Source organism: Mustela lutreola, chromosome 14, assembly GCF_030435805.1.
Source record: "Mustela lutreola isolate mMusLut2 chromosome 14, mMusLut2.pri, whole genome shotgun sequence".
Classification (NCBI taxonomy): Eukaryota; Metazoa; Chordata; class Mammalia; order Carnivora; family Mustelidae; genus Mustela; species Mustela lutreola.
The window spans coordinates 57289974-57303954 of NC_081303.1; the positions used below are offsets into that span (position 1 = coordinate 57289974).

The 13981-nt window shown below is 34.8% G+C and overlaps 1 pseudogene; it reads left to right on the forward strand.

Moving 5' to 3' along the window:
* The first annotated feature begins 242 nt into the window (after positions 1 to 242).
* Positions 243 to 7244, forward strand: LOC131814462 (proliferating cell nuclear antigen-like; annotated as a pseudogene).
* The last annotated feature ends 6737 nt before the right edge of the window (positions 7245 to 13981 follow it).

Genomic DNA, 13981 nt, shown 5'->3' on the forward strand with positions numbered 1-13981 from the left:
GATGGCAGTCAAATGTAGCCTGAACATCACAGAGGGTCCCTTACCTGAGAAGGGTCATGTTGTATTATGAATCTAGGAGATTTTTCTTTTCTTCTCTTTTCTTTTTTTTTCTTTTTTTCTTTTCTTTTCCTTTCTTTTGTTTTTTTTTTTTTTTCTTTTCTCTTTTCTTTCCTTTTCTTTTTTCTTTACTCTTTAAGATTTTATTTATTTATTTGAGAAAGGGAGAATGAGAGAAAGGGAACATGAGAGAAGGAGGCGTTTCAGAGGAAGAAGCAGGTGAGCCAAGACCCAATGAGGGACTTGGTCCTGGGACTCCAGGATCATGACCTGAGCCAAAATCAGCCACTGAAGCAACCAAGCCACCCAGGCATCCCTATGAAACCTAGGAGTTTATACAGTTCCTCATCTTTCCCTACCTAGGATAGGAGAGTTGTTATCTTTCTAATGTAAACCAATCCTTTGGGGGGTGGGGTGGGAATGAAAACTCCCAAAGTCAATTAAGTTGCCCTTTAGAATGTAAAGAAATGGTTCCAGAAAAGATGTTTCTAAATCTCTCCTAAAGTCACCATTTTACTTCTAAGGGTTGTTAGCCATTGTAATATATTTTAAATCAAGTTACCAGTAATTTTTGCTCAGAAACTCAAGACTATGAAGAAACAGAAATATTTATGGAACATTGTTTCCCAATAATAATTGCCCAAGATGTTTTATAGACATGAAAGAAAATTCTTTCGGAATGAACCTGTCTTCATCTCAGGACTCAAAGAGTTCCTACCTAATAATTTCCTCCAAAACTTGAGGTTATATTCATAAATAACAAATTACACAAGAAGACACTGCATGTGAATCAGAGGTAGTAAACACAGTAGGTACCAGAATCATAACAAAACTTCTCAAATGGAATACAAAACTACAAACTATAAAAATAATAATATTTAACTTATTTAAGTGCATAAAGATGGAATAAACTTTCACGAGAAACATATTGGGAGAAATTAAGGAGGGACGTAAAAATTAACATAATGTACATTTTTGACAAGCCCATTTATATCAATGGTTTAACCCAATGACAGTTTAACCCAGTAAAAAAATTGAAACATTTCTTGTTCACGCAATAGTTCAGAGTAGGATTTGCTAGTTGGTGGTAATTTAAAAAGTCAGGATGTTTTGCTTCACGCAGGCCTTCAGGAATCTTGGTTTACACAGGCTTTTCCATCTTAACAATTCGGTGGTCAATGTCCTCCTGAGACTTGATGTCTAGCTGTCATACAAGAAAGGCAAGGGATGTATTAAGTTGGTAAGTTTATGGGCCAGGATGGATGTGCTACCCACCAACTCCTGCTTACATTTAACTGCAGGAACTCTGCCGCATGACAATGTCTAACCTCAAGAATGGCTGTTAATGTAATTTGACTTTATGCCCCGAGGGAAGAGGACATCAACTTGGGACCATTTAGTAGTCTGACACCCTTAATAGCGATAATGATGTTCTACTCCTGCAGAAGATATATAACTCACAGTTTTTATGCTCTTAACACAATAATCTCAAAATATATGATGCAAAAATAGACAAAAACAGAATCAGGAATTTACGGGTCTCTAATTACAGTGGGAACACAACACTGTAAACAAAAATCACTATTCATAGAGCACATTTTAACAACTCGCCAAAAAATCTTAACCTAATGATTATAGGTGGAAAACTATAATAAAAAACTGTGGGATATACTTTATTTAAAAGTCTAAATATAACATTCATAAACACTGGACACATTTTCAAATATAGCTAAATATTGTTTTTAATCATTTAAAGTTGACTATGGAGACAAAAAGCCTTCAGAAACAAAACTCTAAAGCCTTTTCACAAATCATATACACATCCATACACGGGTACACTCACATGTGCACACACACACACAGAATATGTGCGCATGTGTTTTCTATTGTTGCCGCTGTAAATGACAACAATCTTACAGATTAAACCAACAGAAATTTGTTCTCCTAATGGCCTGGAGCCCACAAATTTAAAGGGAGTCCTACAGAGTTAAAATCAAAGTCAACAGGGCTAGTTTCTTCTTGAGGTTCCAGAGGAGTACACATTCCTTGTCTTTCCAGCTCCTACTTGCTGCTAGCAGTCCTTGGTTTGTGAACCACATTATCCTGGTCCTAACTTCTTCTCTTCTGCAGTGAAATAGCCTCCAGCCTTCCTTTAATGAGGAAAACTTTCATTACATTTAGGATTCACCTAGGTAATCCAGGATAATCTCTTCTTCAAGATCCTTAATTTTATCATATCTGTTAAATCCCCTTTGTCACAAGATGTAACATTCACAATTTGCAGGAATTAGGGCCTGAATATCTTTAAAGGCCTAACAATTACAGAGTTGAGAAAACAGAACACCTCCCAAACTTACCTGATAGAACTAATATAAGCTGGATACAGAGTCTATCCAGATAAGTATAAGAAAACAATATTTATATTTAGAATGGAAAATTCCTTAAACAAACTGGTAGCAAACCAAACCTAACCACGTATTTTAAAAAGAGTAAGGTTATAGACAATTTTTAAAAAGATGCAAATTTACAAATGAATTAATAAAAACTTCACAAGTTAAAGAAAAAATGATCACAAATTTAATAGGAGCAATATAAAAAGTTGAATATAGCAGCAATCATTTGCTATAAGCTGCTTAACAAATTGGAAATGAAAGAAACATCCTTAAATTGATCACATGTACCTTCAAAGTTAAACAGCAAATACTATATTTAGTTGTTAAAATATAAAAGCATTTTTATGTTCAAAGTACAAATGAGGATCTAATATCACCAGTTCTTTTTAACATTGTAATGGGGATCCTACCCAGTTTAAATAAGTAATATTTAAGGATAGAAAAATAGAAAACATTATTATTTACAAATTATATAAATATCTAGAAAATTTTTGGAATTATTAGGTTTTTCAAATATTCTGGATTTTAAGTCAGCGTTCAAAACCAATCACTTTAACTTACATCAGCAACAGGCAAATAAGAAGATGAAATATAAAGAGAAAAATGAAATTCATGAGGCATAGTCCTAAAGAGACATCAAAACATGAAGTATCTAGAGAAAATGCAATACAATTTCACATACTCTCCAAATTGTTAAAAACATATAAAATAACAAAAAGGTGCAGAAAAATCCACATCTCTATATTACCAGAAAAATAATTGCCATTACCCGGTAAAAAGCTATATATATACGAAGTAGAAATCCCACACCTGGGTATAAAACAACAACAAAACTCCTGTACATATCACTGGAAAACATATGTAAGAATTCCTAGTAGCTTTTCCAGTACTAGTAACACAAATAAATATAAAAATCAGGGTAGAAGAATATAGTGTAATATATCCGAACTGTGTTTTACATGCCATACACTACGTGTCCCTTGTAATATACAAGTGAAGATGAACAAAGAACAGTTAGTGGCTGCAACATTTAAGTTCTCAGAAACATTTTGTTGAAATAATAAAGAAAATTACAGAATATGCAGAAAATTTAATTCTTGTTAGATGTTAAAGACAGAAAACATTAAAAACTGCATAATATGCATATATATGTAATATATATATAATGATACTGCCATACAGCTATATTTGGTAAACATATTTTAAATAAGCAAGAGAATCCTAAGTACAAAATTCTGCATAATGGCTTTATTTGAGAGTGGAAAAGTGTAGTTAAATCAGGGAAAGGATAAGTGAGGAACTCTAAAATTAATGAAATAAATAACAAAAGGTTTTGGTTACATTTCTATCATAAATATTCTTTTCTATTTATTAACACTAGACAATATTTTAAAAATCAGTGACTATACCATAGAGAGCAAGAAAGAATTCTCTGGGTTTTATAACTAAGAATCAAGGCAAATTTTTGTGTCAAAATTTATTGAGTTTAGGATCTATGCTATTTAAAGCATTTACAGGTGTTTCTAAAATATATGCACATAAAAAAATCACATTGGATAAATGGGATAATAGGAAAAAATAATTTTGACAAAAAATTTGAATATAAGTTTCAAATAATTTTTTAGTGAAGCAAGTGGATTATGACAAATTGCTGAATCTTAAACATAGGTTTGAAATTAAATAATCTAAAATTATTTTATGCATAACTAATTAACACTCAAAATTATGTATTATGTTTTTTATGTGGAAAACACATTTTACCATTTATTTTTCCAAAAGGAATAGCCTGGAATTTGCAGCTAAGATCACAAAGGTTTGAAATATATATCAGGTTGAAATACTTAGTGTTTTCCAGGTGAATTTTATGTACACTGTAATGTTATAGAAAGTTTATTGAATATGCAATTTCCAACAGTTAAGCCCTAGTTTGTCTTGCTTGGGAAAACTTAGATTAGGCCAAGAAACAAATATTTTTGGTGAATACAAAAGATAATTCTGATAGGAATAAGTTAGGAAGTCCATTTTGAGAAGTTCTTGTTTTAAGCCAATTCATGCTTCTCGATAAAAAGAGAGAATACATATTAGAAATTTGCTAAAAGAGTAGATCTTAAATGTTCTAACCACACACACACACACACACACACAGTAACTAGGTGTAGGTGAGCTGATGGCTATGTGAACTTAGCTTATCCTGGTGATCAGTTCACAATACTTCTATAGACTAAAACACCACATTGTACACTTTAAATTTACATGTTATTTGTCAAATATATGTCAGGAAAGCTGGAAAAGAGGGAGAGAGAGAGAGGGAGAAAATTCATCCAAAAGAGTTAGAAGTTAATGGGAAAGGAGAATATTTACATACCACTTGTTAAGAATGTAAATTAATTTTTTTTAGTGTTTATTTGGTTCCTCATAACAACTATTTATTAAAAATAGGCAAGAAACTTTATTTTAATTTAAGATTGCCAACCTTAAAATGAAAATTAATTTTGTAACTATAATCTACATCACATAACTCATTTCTAGAATTTTCAGTAGAAAAATAACCTAAGAACTATTCCGATTCTACCAGCTGCAGTGCTATGATCTTTATGGTCTTTTATTTATTTTTTTTTTAAAGATATTTATCTGTTTATTTGAAAGACAGAGAAAGCAAGAGAAAGAGCATGGGGGTGGGGAGGTGTCAGAGAGAGAGAAAGAAGCAGATTCCCCACTAAGCAAGAAGCCCTACTCCAGGCTGGATCCCAGGACCCTAAGCTTAAGGCAGATGCTTAACCAACTGAGCCACCCAGGTGCCCCTCTTTATGGTCTTTTAAATGAAATGTACTTTTCTGAGAAATCTGTAAATTTAAACTCTGGATTTAGCACAGATTATTAATAGAATTAAAGATGTTAGTGTTCAGAGCACTAAACCTTAAAATAATCTTTTTCATGGAAAAAATAACTTCCATGTAGAAAATTAAAACATTTAGAGAGGGAAAAGCAGGCTCCCTGCTGAGCAGAGTCCAGTTGCTCAGGACCCTGGGACCATGACCTGAGCTGAAAGCAGATGCTTAACTTACTCAGCCACCCAGGTGCCCAGAAAATTAAAACATTTTTACTAAGCTCTAAAACTTCTAAAAAATGCATGTAACTACATTTGCATAGAAAACTCTATTTTTATGTCTAAACTATATTTTAAATTAAAGTTATGCTTCCAGCCTAACACTTTCTTTGTTTTTTTCTTTATTAGTTTCTGATTGGGAAAAATGAGAAGTATCTAACTTTGGGTGAAGGAGCCTTAGTGTTCATGCTGAGTTAGCTGAATCACAACAACATGAAAATAAGACACTTAAGTTGACATAATGCCACCAATGAATAGTTTTTAAAATGCTAGCCACTAGAGGCATTAATCAAACAAATGAAGAAATTATCATTTTTGGTGATCTTCCTAGTTCTCAGAATTTCAATCCTGTGTTATCTGGCTCACTCTTATCCTAAGACACCAAGATGGCTATGATTTCGTCCTTACCTCTACCTACTTTCTCCTTACCTCCACCTGTAGCCTCATCCTTGAGACTCTGCCACCGTGCTCCAGGCACATCTGGTCCAGGGTTCCATCCTGAAAAAGCTGCTAGAAGCCCTTAAGGATCTCAACAATGAGGATTGCTGGTGGGACCTAAGCTCCAGCAGCATAAACCTGTAGAGCATGGACCCCTCCCTCTGTAACCTATTGCAGCTCACCCTGAGCTCTGAGGGTTTCATTCTACATGAACCGCTAGTACCACAACTTGGCTGTGGGTTGGAATGTTTTTTTTTTTTTTTTTTTAATAGATTTTATTTACTTAATTTTTTTTTTAAAGATTTTATTTATTTATTTGACACAGAGAGAGAGAGATCACAAATAGGCAGAGAAGCAGGCAGAGAGAGAGAGGAAGGGAAGCAGGCTCCCTGCTGAGCAGAGAGCCTGATTTGGGCCTCTATCCCAGGACCCTGAGACCATGACCTGAGCTGAAGGCAGAGGCTTAACCCACTGAGCCACCCAGGCGCTGTAGAGATTTTATTTATTTATTTGACACAGACAGACACAGTGAGAGAGGAAACACAAGCAGGCGGAGTGGGAGAGGGAGAAGCAGGCTTCCAGCTGAACAGGGAGCTTCGTGCAGAGCTTGATTCCAGCACCATCGGATCATGACCAGAGCCAAAGGCAGATGCTTAACAACTGAGCCACTCAGGCGCTCTTGTGGGTTGGAATCTCATCATCATGTCCAAAATACAGTGCAGTCAGTGAAGACATCATTATACTAAGGGCCAAAGATAATGCGGACATCATGGCTGTAGTATTTGAAGCAACAAATCAAGAGAAGTTTTCAGACTATGAAATTAAGGTTGTAGATTTAGATGTTGAACAACCTGGAATTTCAGAACAAGAGTATAGCTGTGTAGTAAAGATGCCTTCCAATGAATTTGCATGTATATGCTGACATCTCAGTCATACTAGAGATGCTGTTTATTTTCCTGTGCAGGAGACAGAGGGAAATTTTACACCAGTGGAGAACTAGAAAATAGAAATATTAAGTTGTCGTGAACAAGTAATGTAGGTAAAAAGGAGAAACCTGTTGCCATTGAGATGAATGAGCCAGTTCCACTAACTTTTGCACTGAGTTACCTGAAATTTACAAAAGCTGATCTCCTCTCTCCTGCCAGTTAACAGTGTGTCTGCAGATGTACCCCTTGTAGTAGAAAATTGCTGATATGAGACATTTAAAGTACTACTTGGCTCCCAAAATGGAGGATGAAGAAGGATCTTAGGCATTCTTAAAATCCAAGAAAATAAAATTAAGCTTTCTGAGAACTGCTTTTGAGATGCTAACATGTTCTTAAGTCTTTTCTGTCACCAATTCATACCTCTGAGTACATACATAGACAGTTTCTATAAATAACTTATTTTTCCTCTCCATTCTTTATTACTTAAAGAATAAAGTCCAAAGTCAGGTCTGGTTTTGCTAACCTAGAAATATTTCTACCTTACCTAGATATACTCATGGTTTTCATAGAAAAAGTGTTTTGACTCTAAATACTGTTTTAAAAAACTTTTTTCAATTTAAATTAAAGTTAATTGAATCTCAATCATCACAAGACATTGCCTTGATTTGGACCATGACTGTTGCAAGTACCCTAGGGAATTCAGTTCAAGCTACTATATCATATAAATGTGCTTATTTTTTCTATCTAGAGTAGTCTGATATAAATACATGGAATATAGCAATAAGAAATATTCCCAATGCAGTTGGTGACAAGATATTTTGGGGGATTCATATGCCAAACTTATTTTGATATTCTAACTTGAGTTCAAAAATGGGCAGGGAAGGGTTACCTAGGGAGCTCACTTGGTTAAATGTCTAACTCTTGACTTCCTCTCAAGTCATGATCATGGGGTGGGTCCTGAGATCATGGACTCTGTGCTGGGCATGGAGCCTACTTAAGATTCTCTCTCTCTCTCTCTCTCTCTCTCTCTCTACCTCTCCTCCTCCCCTCCAAGCCCCACTCATCTTTCTCTCTCTCTCTCGGAAAAAGGAATGAACAGAAGAGTATACCAAATCCTATATGTTTCATTATTTTGTCAACTTGTTAGCAAAAACTAACACTTTTTTCAGAAGCTTTATGCACCCAGAGCTGTGTGGGCTTTAGAAGACTAGCATTGCTATAAGCCAATGTTCAGAAAAATACAGACCAGGGATTTAGTATTCTAAAGAGGATGGAGGCCATTTAATATTGTGGCAAATGGTCTTAGAAGACTTAATAGCTCCTGAGAGTGTCACAGAACTAAAAGATAGCACAGATTTTGGCTTAAAACTGACCAGCACAATATCATGCTGTAAGTCACTCTTATATATGTTTCTGAGGGGACATTGTAAGAGAGGTATTGGGAGGCAATAGCAAGCAATGGTTAAAATGTAGATTCTTGAATTGTAGTTCTTGAGTATGAATCATGGCTCAACCTTTTATTTGCTTTATGACTTTGGGCAAGTTAATTATATCATTAAGCCTTACATCATTCCTTATCTATAAAATGTAGTTAATGAAAATCCCCAAATCACGGGATTATTAATAATACAATGAGATAAGTTATGGAAACTTTTTTTTTTTTTGGTTTTGGTTTTGTTTTGGGGTTTTGTTTTGGTTTTTTTTTGCTTTATTTTTTAAATATATTTTTAAATTTTGTTTTTTGTTTTTTTTTTTACAAGTATAGCTAACACACAATGTTATATTAGTTTTAAGTATACAATATAGTTATTCAACATTCCTATATATTATCCTATGCTCACCACAGTGTTATCTGTCACCACACAACACTATTGCAATATCATTGACGGTATTCCCTCTGTTGGGAACACAGAAAATCTTAGTGCAATCTGAAGGTACATGGTGAGCTGTTTCATACATTCATATTTATTTTATTATCAAGTACCTGTAGACTTGATTCTTTTTTCATGTCATTTTTTTTTTTCAGTGTTCAAGCATTCATTGTTTATGCACCACACCCAGTGCTCCATGCAATATGTGCCCTCCATAATACCCACCACCAGGCTCACCCAACCCCCTACCCCCTTCCCCTCCAAAACCCTCAGTTTGTTTCTCAGAGTCCACAGTCTCTCATGGTTTGTCTCCCCCTCTGATTTCCCCCAACTCCCTTCTCCCCTCCATCTCCCAATGTCCTCCATGTTATTCCTTATGCTCCACAAGTAAGTGAAACCTATGATAATTGACTCCCTCTGCTTGACTTATTTCACTCAGCATAATCTCTTCTAGTCCCATCCATGTTGATACAAAAGTTGGATATTCATCCTTTCTGATGGAGGCATAATACTCCATTGTATATATGGACCATATCTTCTTTCTCCATTCATCCGTTGAAGGACATCTTGGTTCTTTCCACAGTTTGGCAACTGTGGCCATTGCTGCTATGAACATTGGTGTACAGATGGCACTTCTTTGCACTACATCTGTATCTTTGGGATAAATGCACAGTAGTGCAGTTGCAGGGTCATAAGATAGATCTATTTTTAATTTCTTAAGGAGTCTCCACACTGTTTTCCAAAGTGGCTGCACCAACTTGCATTCCCACCAATAGTGTAAGAAAGTTCCCCTTTCTCCACATCCTCTCCAACAGTTGTTGTTTACTGTCTTGTTAATTTTGGCTATTCTAACTGGTGTAAGGTGGTATCTCGATGTGGTTTTGATTTGAATCTCCCTGATGGCTAATGATGAACATTTTTTCATGTGTCTGTTAGCCATTTGTATGTCTCCTTTAGGGAAATATCTGTTCATGTCTTCTGCCCATTTTTTGATGTGATTATTTGTTTTTGGGTGTTGAGTTTGAGGACTTTGTTATAGATCTTGGATACCAGCCCTTTGTCTGTGGTGTTGTTTGAGAATATCTTCTCCCATTCCGTGGATTGCCTCTTTGTTTTGTTGACTGTTTGCTTTGCTGTGCAGAAGCTTTTGATCTTGATGAAGTCCCAAAAGTTCATTTTTGCTTTGGTTTCCTTTGTCTTTGGAGACATGTCTTGAAAGAAGTTGCTGTGGCTGATGTCTAAGAGGTTACTGCCTATGTTCCTCTCTAGGATTTTGATAGCTTCCTGCCTCACGTTGAGGCCTTTTATCCATTTTGAGTTTATCTTTGTGTATGGTATAAGAGAAAGGTAAGTTTCATTCTTCTACACATAGCTGTCCAAGTTTCCCAGCACCATTTATTGAAGAGACTGTCTTTTTTCCCACTGTATTGTGTGTGTGTGTGTGTGTGTGTGTGCGCTTTGCCGAAGATTATTTGACCATAGAGTTGAGGGTCCATATCTGGGCTCTCTACTCTGTTCCACTGGTCTATGTGTCTGTTTTTGTGCCAGTACCATGTTGTCTTGGTGATCACAGCTTTGTAATAAAGCTTGAAATTAGGCAACATGATGCCCTTAGTTTTCTTTTTCTTTTTCAACATTTTCTTAGCAACTTGGGGTTCCTTTGGTTCCATACAAATTTTAGGATTGTCTGTTCCAGCTCTTTGAAAAATGCTGGTGAAATTTCAATCAATATGGGATTTAAAGTATAGATTGCTCTAGGCAGTATAGACATTTTAACAATGTTTTTTCTTCTAATCCATGAGCATGGAATGTTTTTCCCTCTTTTTGTGTCTTCTTCAGTTTCTTTCATGAGTATTCTGTAGTTCCTTGAGTACAGATCCTTTACTTCTTTGGTAGGTTTATTCCCAGGTATCTTATGGTTCTTGGTGCTATAATAAATGGAATTGAATCTCTAATTTCCTTTTCTATATTTTCATTGTTAGTGTGTAAGAAAGCAACTGATTTCTGTGCATTGACTTATAACATGATTATCTGATGACATTTCTCATATTTTCTATTTTAAAATAAATTGTAATTTAATTAAATATTTGTGTTACTAAAAATATGGCAATTATTATATTGCCTCAAATAACATTGTATCTTATCAATGTGCCACCCAGTAACTTGCACAGATTCACTCACTTTCTGTTATATAGTAGTATTTCATTATTTAAATCAAAATTTTGTTCTACTAACTAGAGTAGGGAGGAATCAAGAGCATAAGGTGAAGAAAAACTGCCTCTGATTGAATATAATAAATAATAGATAACAAAAACTATTGCCCTAATAGTCATGCCCTAAATATTCACAATATTTTAGTTAGGAAAGTAGAGCTCAGGCTCAACATATATGATAGAGAGATGATTGATAGATAATAAAATAGATAATAGACAGATAAAGCTATATAAAAACAGAAGACACATTTAATTTACATTTTTCTTTCCAGTACCCAATATAAATCACTTGAATTATATTAAGTGTAAGCAAGTATCTAATAAGCACTTCTTGACAAATAATGGTGAAGTAGAAAGTAAAATCAGAGGAAATACCAAAAATCAACAATCTGAAAGTATCAATGCTTGAACAAATAGTGATATATGTTAATATACCCTGAAAAACCAAAGTATTATAGACAGATTGATATTGAGAATAATTACAGTTATCAATAAATAGTCAAGTGAGAATCAATGAACTTTGTATTAGGAAACAGTTGCTACAACTGTAGTATCTTTGAGAAAAGTTTACTTGAGAAAATTATATTTAAAAGAATCATAAGTTATATGAAAGCTTAAGTTTGCAGAACTTTAATTGACATCTAAATTTATGTATAGAAATAATAAAATTTCTTTAACATCTACATAGTACTAAAGCGATATAACAATTACCACGGAGGATAGATTATCATAATATCTATAGTCTTTCAAGAGATAATAGTTCTCTCATATGTCAACATATCCATTTCTTTCAGGGTAGAAGTGTGTATTTCCAAGCAGATAATAAATGACCATCTTTGAAATAAACATTTAAAAAAGTGACTTACACTGAAATATCCTTAATTCTTTTATTTTTTAATTTAACTTCCAGTAATATAGATTTCATGTTTAATTTTCTGAAGAAGTTAGGTTTCTCTTTCAAATCATAAATATAATTTGTCTTCAATATTAGTCTCTGATACACTAATACAACATTTTAGATAGACATTTCTAGGATGTTAAAATCAGCTCTGCCATGAGCTTGATGAAGATAAAAAGAAAAATGAAGGTATTTTTGTTTTCAACTCTAACATAAAAAGAGCTTGAATATCATGACTTCCATCTTTCACAAGGAAATTTCTGACAAATTGAAAATCAGTGACTTTTCTTGGATCCATTAGAGAGCTACAATAGAGCAGTAGGGTATGCTTCATTCCAAACTATGGGGAAAGTTAGACTCAAAATCTCTTACCAGGAGCCACAATCTGGTAGGAATTATTAAATAACGATTTTGACAAATTGCTGGAGACTGAGTGTAGACTAGCATGAGCATACAAAATTCTTGAAGGCATCAGTTTTAGGGGTCTAGAAACCTACTGGGGTTTTATACAAAGAGCTTCAGAGGTTCTCACAGTTAGATTCCAAACATGTCTTCTCTTGCTCTATTGTGAAATATCCCTAGTGCCTTTACATAACAAAGTCCTTCTCTTGAGGGAAAATGACTCTGCCTGAGTGCACTTCTGAAACCTAATTCCATTTGGAGAAATGAAACTACTTCCAACTCCAGTCACCTTCATTCTTCTTTTCCAACTTCAGAGGGAGAACATGGTCCTCATGGAACAGGACTTCAATCAAGGTAATAGAGTTGGAAACTATAGCCAGGTGGCAAGGATAAAAGATAAACCTGTGTACCTGGAGGAGGGAAAGAAACACAACCCCAAGAAACAGGCCCATAAAGATTGATATTTAATCATAGGGTTATAGGATTCTTTCCCTTCTTAACATCTTACCATCACACCAAAAGGGCCCCAGAATAATATAGAGATTTAAAGTGAAAGACCTCTTGGAAACAGACTCCATTTTAGGAAGAGAATGAGCAAAGAACCAAAGTTAAAAGGGGACACCCCCTAAAAAAAATATACTAAGTGAAATTGGAAGCTTCTGGTCTCTATAACTACCACATACTGTATTTGTTTAGATATGACTCATATCCAAATGAATTTTCAGGTCTCTATTCTTCATTGTCTATCATTTTGTGACTTTCTACTTTGAACTACCTGTCAGTCCAAATTCAGAAGAAACTTCAGACTCTTTTCAGCTCTATTACCAGGAATGTCATAGGTCTGATCACTGAGCCAGTTGGTGGTGTGATAGGCAAATTAATGGCCTCCAAATAATGTCCATATCCTACAATCTGGAACCTATAAATATGTCTTATTACATGGCAAGGGAGAATTAAGTGTGCAGGTGGAGTTAGGATTGCTGATAGGAAGACTGTTCTGTATTATCTGGGTGGGCACAATGAAATTACAAGAGTCCTTACAAGTGGAAGAGAAGGTGGAAGAGGGACAGTTAGAGAGATGGAAGTGTGAGGAGGACTCAGCCCACTGCTAGGTTTGAAGATGGAGGAATGTGGCTATGAGCCAAGAATGTGGGCAATCTCTAGAAGCTGAGGATGAAAAGGAGAACAGTTCCTCCCTAGAGCCCCTGGAAAAGAACACATATCCATTTTAGTCTAGTGACTCATTTTTAAATTTCTGACCTCAAAAAATATAAGATAATTGATTTGTATTGTTTCACCTACTAAGTTTTTGGTAATTGTTACAACAATGGAATAGTTTTCTTATAAAGGTGGGATAGGTGGTATAAACAGACCCAGGACTTGTTGGAAATACTGTATTTTGCTTCATAATTCCCATCCTATTTCTCTAGGTCTGGAGCTTCTATTAGCAATTATAGACATTAGGGCTATGGTTAAGATATCACTGTCACCCATTATCTCACTAAACTTTTACAACAATTCCAATGAGTCATGTATCACTATTTACATACTATGATGAAGAAATTAAAGTTCAAGAGTTCTTGCAAAAATTCCAGCCTTTAGCAAAGGTCAGTCCCAGATTTTAACTCTTTAATCTTCTAATTTCAAATCCATCTTCCTCCATTACATCCAGTTTCC